Here is an 18,317-nt window from a genome sequence, read left to right on the forward strand (position 1 = left end):
TGAGAAGCCTGCGCACCACAACCATGAGTAGCCCCCACTTGCTGCAACTAGAGAAAACCTGCACGCAGCTACAAAGACCCAACACAGCTAAAAATAATAATGATACTAAATAAATAAATAAAAATTTTTAAATAGCTTTATAAAAAAAACTATAATGAGATATCACCTCACACCAGTCAAAATGGCTATCATCAAAAAATTCACAAACAACAAATGCTGGAGAGGGTGTGGAGAAAAGGGAACCCTCTTGTACTGTTGGTGGGAATGTAAATTGATACAGTCACTATGGAGAACAGTATGGAGGTTCCTTAAAAAACTAAAAATAGAACTACCATATGACCCTGCAATCCCACTCCTGGGCATACATCCAGAGAAAAACATGGTCTGAAAGGATACATGCACCCTAATGCTCATTGCAGCACTGTTTACAATAGCAAAGATATGGAAGCAACCTAAATGTCCATCAACAGAAGAATGGATAAAGAAGATGTGATACATATATATACAATGGAATATTACTTGGCCATAAAAAAGAATGAAATAATGCCATTTGCAGCAACATGGATGGACCTAGAGATTGTCATACTGAGTGAAGTAAGTAGGACAAAGAGAAATATCATATGATATTGCTTATATTCAGACTCTAAAAAGAAATGATACAAATGAACATATTTACAAAGCAAAAACAGACTCACAGACTTAGAGAATGAACTTATGGCTACTGGGGGGGTGGGTGGAGTGTGGAGGGAAAGGATAGTTAGCGACTTTAGGATTGACATGTACACACTGCTATATTTAAAAACGATAACCAAAAAGGACCTACTGTATAGCACAGGGAACTCTGCTCAAAGTTATGGGGCTACCTGGATGGGACAGGAATCTGGGGGAGAATGGATACATGTATATGTAGGGCTGAGTCACTTTGCTGTGAACCTGAAACTATCATAGCATTGTTAATTGGCTATAATCCAATATAAAATAAAAAGTTAAAAAAATGCTCTGTTCATAAAATCCACTGATTAATACCTTCAGGCTTTCCTCTTTGTGCAATGGTAACAATATCTCAAATCAAAATAAAACAACAAAAGAATCCATGTAATTTGGAAAAAAAGGACAAAATATCAAGAGAAAACCCCATTCTTGTTTAAAATAGTGTTCTCAAACCAAAATGACTTATAGGGTCCAGGTAGAAAATGTTAAGAAAAGAAACAGGGACTTCCTCGTGGTGCAGAGGTTAAGAATCCACCTGCCAATGCAGGGGACACGGGTTCGAGCCCTGGTCCGGGAAGATCCCACATACAGCAGAGCAACTAAGCCCACGAGCCACAACTACTGAAGCCTGGGTGTCTAGAGCCCATGCTCCGCAATAAGAGAAGTCACCACAATGAGAAACCCGCACATCGCAACGAAGAATAGCCCCCACTCGCCACAACTAGAGAAAGCCTGTGCACAGCAACGAAGACCCAACACAGCCAATAACAAATAAATAAATAAATGAAACAGAGGCAAGGTTTATTATGTAATGGTGGTTTAAGTTTATTCTTTTGACAAAGACCCCCTTTGCATATAGACTACTCTCCACGTACACGCACACAATCATTCCTTGATCCTTCTAGGAAAGCCATGACCTTCTCGGTCTGGATTTTACTTTTCTACTTTTAATGGAAAAATATTCTTAAGATATAATTGCATTTTCCTTTTTATTCTACTATAAGAAAAACAAGATGATAATAAATGGAAACTTTGCGGGGCCACAACATACAGGCTAAACAGAACACATCTGTAGGATGATTTTGGTATATATAACATCAACTTGCAACTATATGAAATTAATAAAATAATGCAAAACATATGAAACTTTCTGACTCACTTCAAAACTAAGCTCATATTAATCTCAGGCTTAAATGTGCTTTATGATTTATGGGGTATTTAAGTGAGAGAGATCTTTTCCCTATTTATCATCAGCTTTCCAACTTCCCAGGCAAATTACATTAGCAAATTTCTGTTTTGCAAAGCACCTGTTGGCCTGATAGCTACAATTCACACAATGCAAAAAAATGCAGCAATTACTTGGACAATTCATGATGAACAGGGAATTTGCATAGCATTCAGGATACTCCATCATCATTTTCATTACAATGCAGGCAAATTATTTATTGGAAACCTAGATAAAGCAGTTCACATTTATCAGGCAAAGCCACAGAGGCACTATGCAAATACCTCAACCTTTTCTGTCACTGGTGGTATTTCAGTCAGTTCATCATTGAAAGCACCTTTCCTTAAACAAAGGTGTCTGACTGTGAAGGCCTAAAGCCAAGCAAAGCTCTTTTTATCCAATCAATCATGAGAAAATAGATAGTACTCACATTATCTAATTTATTTATAACTGATTAGTCACTGAAAATCAAAAAGAGGAGAGAAATTTGTTTTCTCTGTGAATAAAGTAAATCACTTTTATGTTATTTTTTTAAGAGGAAGATCCTTCAGGAATCTAGTTCATCTTGTATATGACTATTGACACCCTGATTTTAAATAGAGTTCAGCCTGGTAGAGTGAGAAGACAATTTTTCATATCATCCCACTGCACTCCTGTGAGCTCTGTGTACTACTCTTTCCAAAGAGAATGGTGAGCCCTGGACCATGCTTCCTGTGACTTTGAAGAGGAGAAGCATTTAAGGCATAATGTCAGAAATATTTACAGTTGCCAACGATTCCACCTCGGAGCTAAAGTTATAAATACTTCACTAAATTCCAAAGGAATATTTATGAGATGTTTTTCCCCTGAGAAAGAATTGCAATCTCAAAAAATGTCTGTTGTAAAAAAGTATATAACCAGTTTGGCAAATGTATGTTTCTTTCTGGGTTCACAGAACTTTAGAATCCATGGTACAAGAGGCACTAGGGCGCATCTCTCCAACCCTGAGTGCTGCCTGGGTGCCATATGCAAAACCTAAGAGGCTTGGGCTGTTCTGAGTGCTTGTGTAGGCTGCCCTGGAGGAAGGCCTCTCTGGTAGATCCTGATTCTTTTTGCTGTGTTACAACCTGCCCATTAATTAGGAACTGGGACAAGAGCACTATAAATATTGGAAGGCTAAGCAAATCGGTTTCCAAAGCACATATTTCTGAGATTGATAAACCACATGGACAGCCAGAGACTACCAAATGTCACTAGCACACAGTTCATTCTATATCCTGAATTCTACATTTGCTTTCCCTGAGTGTAATAAAGACCAATACAGAGAAAAACTAGTGATTTATAATAAACACTAATGTGGTAGATGGCTAATTGAGAATTGATAACCAGAAACTTTTTCCCCAAGTAGGAAATGTTGCTCTTTCTAGTTATCGTGTATGTGTATGTGTCTGTTTTATTTAAGTGAAATTCATATAACTTAAAATTAACCATTTTAAAGTGAATAATACATGATCATCTTTCGAGGTATTTTAAAGGCTAGACTGACTACCATGCCATTCCAATGCTAAAAGTGAAAGCTACAATCAATCAAAATTCCTTCGTACTTTAGGTTTATGCTATGTTTATGCCAAATGAAATGTTCAACTGATTTTTTTTCACTGAACTGACTAGTTTTTGACAAAACTGACTCAAATTGACTATACAGGATGTGCTTATATACCACTATAGTAACAGATCCAGAGGAACAACAATAAACGAGTATGGTCTCATGCTTCTGGCTGAAGGACAACAGTTGTACTTTTTAATCTACCGTTGTGCTATCTTAGAGACATAGATTCAGTAGTAATTCTATTGAACCCTAAGACGTCCACAGAGAGAAACCCTGTGTTCATGACCACGGAGATCTGACCTCATCTCCATAACAGCTCAGAGATTAAAACATGCCTTCGACACCACTGGATTTAGCTGCTTCATTCCTGCCCAAGGAAGAATTACACCATACACTTGACTCCTCCATACGAAGCAGAGTGCCTGGACAGTGCACTGCAAAAATTGGAAAACATACAAAGTCTGCTTTGGAGAACCTCCAAATCCACTTCTCTGAATCCTTCTCCTGCCTTGCTATGCTCTGGTGACCAGTGAATTTCTGTGCCTCCCCAGAGCTAAGCCTGCCCTTCCCAAGAAGACAGCAAAATCCTAAACCTTTCTCAGTTCTGATCAATCTACTGCCTAATACCCAGTGCTTTACTGACTGCTTTTGATAATAAAATAAATAACTCAGAACTAGAAAGCTAAAGGCTGATGATGAATGACACCCCATATTAATGTTGCACTTCAGCCTAAGAGACACAAAGGAGGAAACAGTGAGAAGACTCAAACCTCCTATAGGTTAAAGGGGAGAATGGATTTAGGGCCCCTGGGTTTTTCTGTGTTCCTGAGACCACCGTTGTGGTCTGCCACCCTGGTAAGTTGATCCTGAGAATGTGTTTACTTTATGCTTAAGAAATTACAAATGTTGGGAAATCCCTGGTGGCACAGTGGTTAAGAATCTGCCTGCAGGGGACACGGGTTCGATCCTCGGTCCAGGAAGATCCCACGTGCCGCGGAGCAACTAAGTCCGTGAGCCACAACTACTGAGCCTGCGCTCTAGAGCCTGCAAGCCACAACTACTGAGCCCACATGCCACAACTACTGAAGCCCGTGCGCCTAGAGTCTATTCTCGGCAACAAGAGAAGCCACCACAATGAGAAGTCCGTGCACCGCAGTGAAGAGTAGCCCCCGCTCACCACAACTAGAGAAAGCCCGCATGCAGCAATGAAGACCCAATGCAGACAAAAATTTTAAAATAAATTAATTTTTTTTAAAAAAGAAATTACAAATATTAGTCCAGGGTGGAGATTTCACTCCAGAATCACCCATGCACCTACTCAAATGGAAGATGCTCAGGCCTGTATCCCACCTCCAGGGACGCCATCTCTAGCATCCAGACACCTGTACTTTTTGAAAGTACCCAGGTGAGTTTCAGTCACAGTCAGTGTTGACTCCCTCTCAAAGAGACATCAGATGATCACTGAGGGCCATCCTGCCTCTGAAGTTCTGTGATATGCAATGAAAATTTATTTCTCCACAATCATGAGAGAAAATTGCGTCCCACTGTCTGTTCTGTCAGCCTCTTCTAGAGCCCCAAGATTTTTAGTACTAAACATGACATCCAGGTTTTAAATCAGATTTCATTTTTCTCCTCCTACTCACCACTGATGAAGGAGAGTTTGAGGTCTGTGTGACTCCATTCCATTACTAAAATGAATCGAAAGGCCTCAAAAAGCATCCCCAGCCAAGCCATCAATAATGTAAAAACATGGTCCCCGTGGATTGCAAAAGAGATGTCTATTTCGATAGGAACATCCTGTGTGGCCTTTGTGTGTGAGGAGGTGACTATTTAATTAAGAAAGAGCATCGTCCCTGTCAGGACAAAGTCGCTCTCCAAACGCCATCGTCAAATCTTAACAAGAGCACGTCTGCCACCTAGTGTTCAAAGTCAGCATAACATTTGTCAGTCTTCAGAGAAAAGTAGCTGCTGTATCTCAGGCCTTCTTCAGTTTCACTTTCTTTGGCTAAGGTCAATTCTGGAATGCTTGGGGATAATAGTGGGAGGTGTTATTTCTGGGTAAAACCTATCAAAACACAAAAACTTGCACTCATTGCTCACTCACTGAAGACTATGAAAATCAATTAAAATATTAGTGATCCGTCTGCCTGACCCTCATTCTCGTTAAACTGGGTCCACAAAACTGGCAGTTGGAACAACACATGTTTGCAGAGCAGATCCTGTCGTCAGACAGGTGGTTTCTACGTGCACATCTCTAACCTTGAGAAGTTTTGCTCCTCATTGGCTGGAGGTAGTCTGTCCAATTACAGTAATTTAAATTTCAACAAAAACGTAACCACTGTAGTATTTTGGTGCTGAAATTTACATTTCACAACATATAATTCACATCAAAATGTTCTGTCCCTAGGAAATGCCTGGGACCAGACTATACAGCCCTACCTCCCCAGGTGATGGTGATAAAGACACTAAATAAAATAAACCTGAACTAACAGGGAAGTGTTGAAGCTCTTGTCTAAGCAAAGATGCAGGTGTACCTTATGTGGTTTAATGCCCTTTCCCCAGCCAGAGTAAGAGCTGTTCTATGGCTAATGTGAGTAGGGATGGATCACCAGGCAATGGATTCAGAGAGAGGAACCTAAGGGGATAACCAGCCCTTTCTTCCCCATGGTTCCACCTCTACAATGCAGCCAATCCTCTTTGCCCTCTTCCAGGTTAAAGATAAAATATATATGACCCTCTGGGAACAAATAAAGGACTAACAGTTATCAGGGGAATTTATCCAGGCACCACTGAAATTAACGGGCATCAATCAAGCACTTACGATGTACCAGGCACTGTGCTTCACCTACATTAGTACTCCATTGAGATAGAATCAACTGTCGATACCCTGTGCCAATCAGACTGGAAGAACTAGGGGTCCTCCCTACATCCAGGGAATCCCTGCATTCCATTTACGCTTCGTATCACAAGCCAGTGGGCTCTAGGAACTAGGGGAAAAAAGTTTTTAAGCATGTCAGTTTTTTTTAAAACCCAGGCAATGGGCAACTGGCTCTAGAATCTGGGCTCTTAAAGGCTGTACTACACTGTCCTCTGCAGCACAATATTATACATTCTTCCTTGACAGCTTATTCTCAGCCCAATAAAAACAAAAGAGAAATATCTCAATGTGATGCCATTTAAACTTAAATCAGAAACTGAACAACTTCACTTTTCCAAAAAAAAAAAAAAGAGAGAGAAAGAAAGAAGGAAGGAAGGAAAGAAAGAAAGAAAACCATTATTGAAATGTCTAATTCTTTGCTGTCATGGCTCTAACAATGGTGTACATCATTGTCTCACCACCTCAGTCCTTTTCCTGGTTATACAACATGACCATTGCATAATAATTGAAGTTCCTTTCTACTAGGTTGGACAATATCGGTAATTATGCATCCACGTTATTTACAAACATTTAAAACATTTGCAAACATTTACAGTTTGCCAGGTAATTTAAGACAAAAATTTTAAAGACTATCTAAATCAGTGAGTATTTTCTATGGTTTTAATTTCTTGTACTGGGTTTTTTTACTCATATGTGTTGGAATATTTCCTCCCAGTTGACAAAATGTATTTCTGGCTTGTGAAAAAAGCTTTAGGAAAAGAGAGCTCCCAGGGTTTAAGTCAGTAGTTCAAGACCTGACTAATGATCAGAACTTCCTGCTCAGATTTTCAAAAATACAGGCTCACAGCTCCATCTTGGAGCATCTGAATCTGATTCTGCTGAGGTCTCCAAATTTATTGTACAGCTTTTTAAAACTCCCACACAACTTACTCACCTTAGGGTTCAGCACAGAAGCAGCTCTTTGAAAAGTGCCCAGATTTCCTGTGAAAGAGGCTCATTTGCTACTTTAAAAGCATTGGACTGAGGGCCAGGGGGCTGCTGGGGAACTCAGGGGACTGAGGTTGGTGGATGGCACTTTCCTGCTCTCCCTCTGCTGAGATCCTGAGCGCCAGCATCTCCCAGAGAGGAGCTTCTACACATATCTCATGCCCTGGCTTTTGCAGCTGCCACCCAGTCACCCCTTGATTGCCTGGTTCTGGAGGCCAAGGGGCTTGTATTGTATTTTTAAATTTTTATATCTTAAAGGTGGATATTGGAGGCTCTGCATCTAGTCCACCCCTTTTGTTTTCTAGACGAGGAAGCTAAGGCCTAGGGAAGATAAGTGACTTGTTCAAGGTTACAAAAGTAATGCTACAGGGGGGACTAAAACTCCACGTCCGTCTTCGGGTTTTCCAGCCAGTGCTCTTTCTAAGTCAAATATCTGCTAGCTCATCCAGCTGGCTTGGGGGAAAGGATCAAGCCAATATTTACTGAGCACTTACTATGAGCTACAAGGAAAACCTGTGTGCCAGTTATCAACTTAGTGCCTCTCAGCTGTAAATGCCCCCTGAACACATTCTGCACAAGGGGTGGATTTTCTTACTCATTTCTCAACAGTGGGTGCAATTTTAAACGTTTTCAGTAGAGGGCGCTGCAGGAAAATTCCAAAAGGAAAGAGGTCTGTTTCCTGTGACTGCAGCAGGGTCAGTCGTGGTGTTGGTGTGAGAGCAAAAGGTGCCCAGAATGCACAGTCCCTTGACAACCTTGCAGCCCCGGCCTGGCCTAGCAATCACCTTCCCAGAGCCCTCTCAACACCGACGGCAACCTGCACTGGCGCTCCCACTCCTGCACCGCCGCGTGCCAGCCCTGCAGCTCCTCCTGTGCCCCCACGTGTTTTGTTCCTGGAGAGGTGTTTCTTGCTTGCCCAGAATATGCAGACCAGCTCTGGCCCATGCAAACCAGCAAAATTTTTTGCCATCCGGTGGGCTCTAACTACAACTTCTCCAACAAAATGTGAACCCCAGCCTTAAGGGTGAGACCCTCTTCCAGGTGTCTTTCCTGTGTACTCCCCCTCAGTCCTAAGGTACCCTATAAAATCTTCTTTTATCGTACAGTTACTCTTTTCTCCACATTTAATAATTCTTTACATTATAAAGCCCTGTTTAAATTATTTTGTGGTTTCTGTCACCTGATTGGATGCAGACTGATATACCCTGCCAGATGCCACCAAAATGCCCATCCTCTCCCATGATGTCCTTAATAATTATAATTATTATCATCATCATCACAACAAAAATGAACACTTTTATTGCTTACTTTGATGCCTGTACACAGCAGACACTCGAGAAATATGTTTCAATCATTTAATCTCCCCAACAGTTTTATGGGGTAGATGTGCTGGAGGTCACTGAGACGAAGTGGCTGCAGGTGGGTCCTTCAGCTGGACCCCGGCAGTGGGAGGCTCCTCACCCTCTCCCTGTCCCTGGAATGTACTTCTGCCTACTATTGCCACACCAGCAGCAGATTCAAGGACACAGCCTTAAGAGACCATCTGGATGGTCTAGATCACTGAACTCCTTAAGGCCTCTATAGAAAACTTTTAAGATTCTGTTGGGCAGGTGCAGAGCTCTACTCATCCTGTGGTTGCCCAAGACAAGCCTCATATGTAAGTTTTCTTGCTTATTAAACCTGCCACCTACCAATCTGTAAGGGTCAGCCTCTTTCTTCAGTCTCCCCCTACCCTCCGTGTATGGGGACCAGTTTTAAAGTTCACCCAGGGAACTCCCAAGGTTGCAAACCAACAAGGTATTATTATTATTCCCATTTTCAGATGGATATGAGGCAGAGGGAGGTTCAGTCATTTGTGCAGAATCACACAGCCCAGAAATGATGGAATCAAGAGCAGTTGTGCCTGTTAGCAGATCACACTTGACTTCCCCTTATCTCCCAGCTTTCTGCTTCTAGAACCCTCCCCTCATTTTGCTCCTGGTATTGTTTTCCGTGGTCCCCATTAAAAGGCAGAAGAAACTTGGCCCATCCTTTTCTTTTCTTTTTTTTTTTTTTGGCTGTACTGGGTCTTCTTGCTGCACGTGGGCTTTCTCTAGTTGAGGTGAGCGGGGGGCTGCTCTTCATCATTGCAGTGCGTGGACTTCTCACTGTGGTGGCTTCTGTTGTTGCAGAGCATGGGCTCTAGGCGTGTGGGCTCAGTAGTTGCAGCACATGGGCTCAGTAGTTGCAGTGCATGGGCTCTAGAGCTCAGGCTCAGTAGTTGTGGCACACAGGCTTAATTGCTCCACGGTATGTGGGATCTTCCCAGACCAGGGATCGAACCCATGTCCCCTGTATTGGCAGGCGGATTCTTAACCACTGCACCACCAGGGAAGTCCCCATCCTTTTCTTTATAAAAAGGCACCACAGCAGAGCTGTCTTTTACATGCTGCAGTCGCAGAAAATTTCCAGCCACTTCTTGAACGGGCAACACACAGAGTTACAGAATGTAACAGTGCTCCACTCCACAGTCACCACTGGAAACTGATGTCATTGAGTGGTTAGAGAAAAAGCAGGTAAAACAAAAGCCTCCTGCCCAAAGGCTTCCACGACCTTTTTAAAAATAACAGCAACCTCTATCTTTAGAGAACAACATGTGTGTTCATCAAGACAGCTGACTCATTGCCTCTATTCCAGTCTCTGGATTAGGTTCAAAAGATCAGATAGAGAAAATACAATACTATCAGAGAGCCTTGGACCTTTCTGTTACCCTGGGATGTTCTGGCTAGTGATTATCACCATAGACGCTCAAGGTAACTGTGAGATACTCGCCTTCTCTGTTGAAGCTCCTAGGAGACTTTCTTTCAAATAGACAGCAAACTGAGAGTCCTGGGTTGTATATGCCCAAGAAATACTCTTCAGAAGCTCATTTTCAAAAGAGAATTGCATCCCTTACCATTTGGAGGGACACTCTAGAAATATGCAATAAGGAGTAAAGTAGTAAGAGGAGATAAGATGAAAATGAACGAGACCAAAACAAACAAACAAACATATCCATTCAAATAAAATAGTCATGTCAGGAAACTACACACTTGCTGAAAAAAGACAAACCATAAACCTGCTGGATGGCCCTGGTGGCTCCACCTATACCTGGTCCCTTCCTGTCCCCCTTATCACTGCCCGCCCTTTGAGTAGTCTGCCAAAGAGTTCACTCAGCAGGAGGGAGCTGGCTCAGCTGAAGCCCTACAAGGTAAGTAGCACCTGCATGTGAACCCCCTACACTATTGACACCTGGGCTCCAGACACTCCCTTTTGTCAACAAGGCCACTTCTTACCATCAGAAAACTCTCACTGTACATGATCAGACAAGTGTTTCCTGTTCCCCTCCCTTGTTTTCTTAGTCCTTTCAGGCTTCTATAACAAAATACCACACCTTGGGTAGCTTATAAACAACAGAAACATATTTCTCACAGCTCTCAAGGCTGTTTGTCTGAGACCAAGGTGCCAGCTGTCGGGTTCTGGTGAGGGCCCTCTTCCAGGTTGCAGACTGCTGACTTCTCACTGTGTCCTCATGTGATGAGAGGGACAAGCTATCCTTCTGGAGCCTCTTTCATTAGAGCTCTAATCCCAGTCGCAAGGACTCAGCCCTTAGGACCTAATTGCCTCCCAAAAGCCTCACCTCCTAATACCATCACCTTGGACATTAGGTTTTCAACTTGTGAACTTTGGAGGGACACGAACATTCAGACCACAGCATTCTCCATTTATATCCAAAGAGGTACCACGGCAGGATTATTCTCATGGACCACTTTCGACAGTGCATCCAGGTGGGCCTAAACTAAGCACCCTACACATGATGGGCTGACCTTCTTTAAATCTTCCCCAATAACCCTCACTTTACACTTACCCATTGTGCCACTAGAAGTGTTTATCTCTACCCTATGGCATGACACTTATATGACAAAACTCAAGAGGAAGTAAGTCTCTTTGCTTTATAGGAGTTTTTATTCCAAATAAAGTAAGCCTTGTCTACGGCCATACCACCGTGAACGTGCCCAATCTCACCAAATAAAGTCAGCCTTAAGAAGGCAAACTGGTGGAAGGGAAAAGTCACAGTTTTTGGAGTGAGACAAATCTGGGATTGGGTCCTGGCCCTGGCTACATGGACTGTGAATCCTCAGGCCATTTATACAACTTCTCTTAGGTAAACTGGAATTAATAATGCCTATTTTATATATTTTAATGAGTTTTAACAAAACTTATTAAAAGTTCATTTGCTTTCTAATATACCCTCTGCCACTTCTACCCCTGAGCCTCTTTCTTACCAGACTTAGCAGACTTAAACAAAATTTTTGTTTAAACAAAAATAGAACTTTATTTCTCTCTCATATTCAAGAAGCCCAATGGTAGTCAGATCAGAACTGTTAAAGCACTCAAAGGTGTAAAAGATCAGGCTCATTATCTTGTTTTTGCTCCCTTCATGATTTCCATTCTAAAGGTCACCTCATTGTCCAAGATAAACACTGCAACTCCAGCTATTACATCTTTTTCTGGCCAAAAAATATAAGGAAGTATAAAGAAGGCAGATGCACTTTGCCTTTAAACATTACTTCTAGATACATCCCAATGAGTGGAACAGAGTCATTTGGCCACATCTAGCTACAAAGGAGGCTGGGAAATCTGTGAGTAACCATGCACAGAACCAAAAATTGGGGTTTAAAAATTGGGGATGAGAACGATGAATACTGGGGAAAATCTATAAGTTTTTAACACACAGATTTAAATAATCACTTATAGTGCAATACAAGCTAGTAAGTGTTAATAAGACAAAATAAGGGAATGATGTATTTGGCTTTATATTTCTGGAAAGCTAAGCAGCTATAATTCAAATTGGTTTCCTGATAACACTGCCAAATTGGGAAATCATTGATCCAAAAGAATACCAGATAAAAATAAAAGACAAATTGTGGCAGCAAGAGACTTCAGGAACATCACATATAGCTTTAGACATTCACTGAAGACATTGTTCTGAGAATAATAATGAGATAATTTTTCAGCCATTGGGAGTTTATCGTTTCAGATCTTCAAATAATGTCACAAATAGTCACATGACAATATTGAGAATAATATTAAGTAAATCTTTTCCCTGTTCTACTTTTAAGAAATCAGAATCAAAGCCAAGACAACAGAGTATTTAAGAACTGTACAAATTCTGCAGAATAAAGTGAAGAGCCTTGTTTCAAAGATTCTCACTGTCATGGAGAATCCATTTCCAGACTCCCCTCCCAGAGATGCACAACACTGCCAGTGCTAAACATAACTATTCATTCATTCTGCATGGTCCCCACATTTTCAGCTGAATCTTTTCATGATGTTAGGCACTCTGGGTAAAACTCCCTGAAAACATTCCTTCTTGTTGAAATTCTGCCCTTCTTTTTACAGTTGCAAAACCATTAAAGAAGAGTGGATGAGCACAGCAGGAGAGAGAGAAATAATAACTAAAATAAAATTCCCCTCTGAAAATAAGAATGCACTCCAAATGCCAAAATAATTGAAAAAAATCCAATCAAGCCAAGATATAAATACAATCAACTTCTGTAATTGTTTGACAAAGACCAGAATAAGTGTAAGATGCTCATCAAAATAATTGCAAAAAGCATTATTCTAAGAACAACTGTTGATATAATTCTAAAATTATGTTATAGATTTATAACATAATCCTCTCAGAAACTGATATAACAAGCAGACAAGAATAAGTGACAATATCAAAGTTATGAACAATTAATACTGTACTGGATTTATGAAATATATTAAATGTATAAAATAAATATTGGAATACACACACACACACACACACACATGCAAACACACATTACATACAGCCAATGAACAATATACACTTTTTCAACACACACACAACCTTTATAAAAGTAAACCATTTTAGGCCTTTGAAATAATCTTAATAAATCCCACATGGTCAATATACAATTCAGACTACTTCAACCATAGTGCAATAATGTTAGAAATTAATGCCAAAAATATAGCGATTAAGACATTTCAAATGTTTGGGAACTAAATAACATAAGACCAAGCACCCCATGGGGTAAAAAAAAAAAAACACCCAAAGGAAATGAAGATCTACTTAGAACTGAATACAAACGAAACTTGGCTCCCGGAAAAAAATTGTTTAACATAACTAAGGCAGTACTTAGAAGGAAATTGATTGTTCTATATGCACTCAGAAATTAAGAAGGCTAAAAATAGAAATCTTTATTACTTCTTTTCTTCTTACCCCTATGGATGTGCTTAGTTACCCTTTTCCAGTTCATTGAGTTAAATGCTGTGCTTGAATGACTAATAAGTGTATGAAAAAAGACTCAGCCTCATTAATATTCAGAGATAGGCAAATAAAAACAATGAGATACAAGGCTGGTGTGTTACACACATCTGCATAATCCATATTTGCATTCCAGACATCAGAAAAAGAAGGAAATGGAGGGGAATGGGAAATCCCTTCCCTAGAGATTGTCATACTGAGTGAAGTAAGTCAGACAAAGAAAGAAGTATCTCATGATATCATTTATATGTGGAATAAAAAAAAAAAGATACAAATGAACTTATTTACAAAACAGAAAGAGACTCACAGACTTAGAGAATGAATTTCTGGTTACCAGGGGGGAAGGGTGGTGGGAGGGGGATAGTTAGGGAGTTTGGGATTGACATGTACACAATGCTATATTTAAAATAAATAACCAACAAGGGAAAAAAAAGAAAGAAAACATAGTAGCTTAAACAATTCAGTTTCATTTTTATGAGAAATAAAAATCAAATAGGACAGCAGATCTTTGTATGCACATAGTAGAGTAAGAAGACCACATTTTTTTTTTTTTTTTTTCGGTACGTGGGCCTCTCACTGTCGTGGCCTCTCCCGTTGCGGAGCACAGGCTCCATGGCCATGGCTCACGGGCCCAGCCGCTCCGTGGCATGTGGGATCTTCCCGGACCGGGGCACAAACCCGTGTCCCCTGCATCATCAGCAGATGGATTCTCAACCACTGCGCCACCAGGGAAGCCCGAAGACCACATTTTTAAACAACATTTTCAAAGTATAAATACAGAAAACACTTGTGAAATTTAATATAATTATGTGATAGTTTCTAGAATTATGCTACTCCTCCAAGTATGCTGATGATGTAGAAAGTTGATAACTTCATTAATGATTGCCAGATTATCTTATTTAACTAAACCAGAATAATGCCAAAATTTTAAAAATAAATAAATAAAAGCACATGGCCTGAAAGATGCACACATGACCACAACTCACAACTCACAGACCAGAACTTTGTCACATGACTACACATGACACCTCAGAGCTTTCTGAAGGTCTGGGATACGTACACTTTATTGTAAGACTTCCATGTACAAACATGTTAACTGGGGTTTCTATTACTGTTGAAGAAGCAGAGAATGGATACTGAGTAGAGAGCTGGCATGCTCTGTCAAAGGTAACACGCTTAAGTGAAATTTTTTTTAACTCTTGGACTTCTATGAGGGATCCAGCTCCCTTGTGATGGTGTCAGATAATTCATTTAGTTGTAAAAAAGTCTTTGCTGCTCATATTTGGATTTCAAAAACATGGCAAAAGTAGCTTTAGAAAGAAAAAAAAGTATGGAGTTTCCTCTAGGAAACTCTTAACATTTTTTAGTCAGTATTTAATTACTTGGAGTTTTTAGGCGTGTGCCTTTCATGGAATGTTCAAATTAATGCTATCTGTGGTCTTATAAAGTGGAACTGACAGGTAGTTCAAATCCTGGGGACTGATGGCAGTCAACTACATATAGTTAAAATCAGGCTATTTTGCATTTCTGTTTATGATATTCCATAATTCACTAATGTTTTTATCTTTTCAAGTCTTTTCACCCTGAAAAAAAAGTATAAACCTCCTTGCATGCTATGACAAGAACTTTTTTAAAAAAATTTTTTAACATCTTTATTGGAGTATAATTGCTTTACAATGTTGTGTTAGTTTCTGCTGTATAACAAAGTGAATCAGCTATACATATACATATATCCCCATATCTCCTCCCTCTTACGTCTCCCTCCCACCCTCCCTATCCCACCCCTCTAGGTGGTCACAAAGCACTGAGCTGATCTCCCTATGCTATGTGGCTGCTTCCCACTAGCTATCTATTTTACATTTGGTGGTGTATATATATGTCCATGCCATTCCCTCACTTCGTCCCAGCTTACCTCTCCCCCTCCCTTTGTCCTCAAGTCCATTCTCTACATCTGCGTCTTTATTCCTGTCCTGCCCCTAGGTTCTTCAGAACCTTTTTTTTTTTTTTTTAGATTCCATATATATGTGTTAGCATACACTATTTGTTTTGCTCTTTCTGACTTACTTCACTCTGTATGACAGACTCTAGGTCCATCCACCTCACTACAAATAACTCAATTTCATTTCTTTTTATGGCTGAGTAATATTCCATTGTATATATGTGCCACATCTTCTTTATCCATTCATCTGTCGATGGACACTTAGGTTGCTTCCATGTCTTAGCTATTGTAAATAGAGCTGCAATGAACATTGTGGTACATGACTCTTTGAATTATGGTTTTCTCAGGGTATATGCCCAGTAGTGGGATTGCTGGGTCGTATGGTAGTTCTATTTGTAGTTTTTTAAGGAACCTCCATACTGTTCTCCATAGTGACTGTATCAATATACATTCCCACCAGCAGTGCCAAGAGGGTTCCCTTTTCTCCACACTTTCTCCAGCATTTATTGTTTGTAGATTTTTTTGATGATAGCCATTCTGACCAGTGTGAGGTGACACCTCATTGCAGTTTTGATTTGCATTTCTCTAATGATTAGTGATGTTGAGCATCCTTTCATGTGTTTGTTGGCAATCTTTATATCTTCTTTGGAGAAATGTCTATTTAGGTCTTCTGCCCATTTTTGGATTGGGTTGTTTGTTTTTTTGATATTGAGCTGCATGAGCTGCTTATAAATTTTGGAGATTAATCCTTTGTCAGTTGCTTCATTTGCAAATATTTTCTCCCATTCTGAGGGTTGTCTTTTCATCTTGTTTATGGTTTCCTTCGCGGCGCAAAAGCTTTGAAGTTTCATTAGGTTCCATCTGTTTATTTTTGTTTTTATTTCCATTTCTCTAGGAGGTGGGTCAAAAAGGATCTTGTTGTGATTTATATCATAGAATGTTCTGCCTATGTTTTCCACGAAGAGTTTTATAGTGTCTGGCCTTACATTTAGGTCTTTAATCCTTTTGAGTTTATTTTTTTGTACGGTGTTAGGGAGTGTTCTAATTTCATTCTTTTACATGTAGCTGTCCAGTTTTCCCAGCACCACTTACTGAAGAGGCTGTCTTTTTTCCATTGTATATTCTTGACTCCTTTATCAAAAATAAGGTGACCATATATGTGTGGGTTTATCTCTGGGCCTTCTATCCTGTTCCATTGATCTATATTTCTGTTTTTGTGCCAGTACCATACTGTCTTGATTACTGTTCTTTGTAGTATAGTCCGAATATGACAAGAACTTTTACTATCTCTTTTGTATCTCTGTTAAATGAATAGGCATTTGACAAATCAGTTAGTTGTTTAATTGAATACAGAGCAGAATATTTTCTTTGGAATAACTGACTCCTCCCAATTAATTTGAAAAGCCATAATTTCTTCTCACCAACCCCTTCCAGTTATTTCCCAAGAAAAAAGATAGCCAAGGCTTATCAATTTATAAAAGCCTAATTTCTTTTCATAGAAACATTTTAGGTTCCAAGCTTCAAGGCAAAATCTTAAGATTCTGTCACACACAGAATGACTCAAGAGACCTATTGGCACCTATGACTCATGATAGAAGCAAGCAGAAAAATGAGAATGAATGGGGAGAAAAGTAAAAACCAAGAGATGGAGGGTTGTGATACAAAGCAAGGTGCCAGTACTAGAGTTCAAGATCACTGTAATTACATCAAAGTTCAGCAAAACCAAGATCTCCCTCCATTGACTGAACACGGATGAAATACCACTTTTTATTTTATCTCTTCTCTGCTGTCTCCCATATCACTCAAAGAAATGTAGATACACAACTAAAATCCATCTAACATTTACATTTGTTCCAAAAAAGTACATAAAAGGGAGAAGAATGTAGGAAGTGGCACCACTGTCTCTTTACTGAGGGTACCACTAGCTGCCTACCAGTCAGTGCCCAGTACCAGGTAAGGAATTCATGATACCCTAGGCATGGATCTAATTGTAGCCAGTGGAAATCAGCTTCTTTTACATGACACATACATTTTCCTGTGTCCTGAGTTCTGAAATGTGTTTGCGCAGAGACATTTCCCATCACTGGTCCTCATGCCTACTTCAAAAGTCAAGTCTTGGGAGAGGTTTGGCAGGAACGTGCAGGTACAAGATATGCAAAAATAGAAAATGATTAAAAGGAGCTATAAACACCAATGTTGGGCAAAGACGGTGTTGTGAGCTGAATTATGTCCCACAAAAAGGAATGCTCATCAGGCCTCACAAAGAGGGCAAGACGTCCGAGGGAGCTGAAACACAGGTAGCAGTGTTCAGGAAATGAAAACTAAAAAAATTTTTAAAGCAGCTTTCTGTGACCAAAGGGTTTTCTGTGAGAAAAAGAAATGGGATGGAGGGTATACAAGGGCTTTTTTTTTAAGTGAGATTTCCAGAATGATTTAGCACTTTATGTGTGTGAAATTATAGAAAATATATATTGGTCTAGCCCCCAGTTCCTGGCACAGAGCTCGTAAAACTCTTTAATTTCCTAAGTGATAAGAACACTAGGAGCATCTCTTGTCCTAAGGATGTGACTCTAGGTGGGGTCCTCAGTGGGGGCTGGTCACCAGAAAGACTAAGCCATGATTAGAAGCTTGGGATTTTCAGCCGCACCCCACATTCTCCAGAGAGTAGAACAG

This window comes from Kogia breviceps, chromosome 2, assembly GCF_026419965.1.
Source record: "Kogia breviceps isolate mKogBre1 chromosome 2, mKogBre1 haplotype 1, whole genome shotgun sequence".
NCBI classification, from domain to species: Eukaryota; Metazoa; Chordata; class Mammalia; order Artiodactyla; family Physeteridae; genus Kogia; species Kogia breviceps.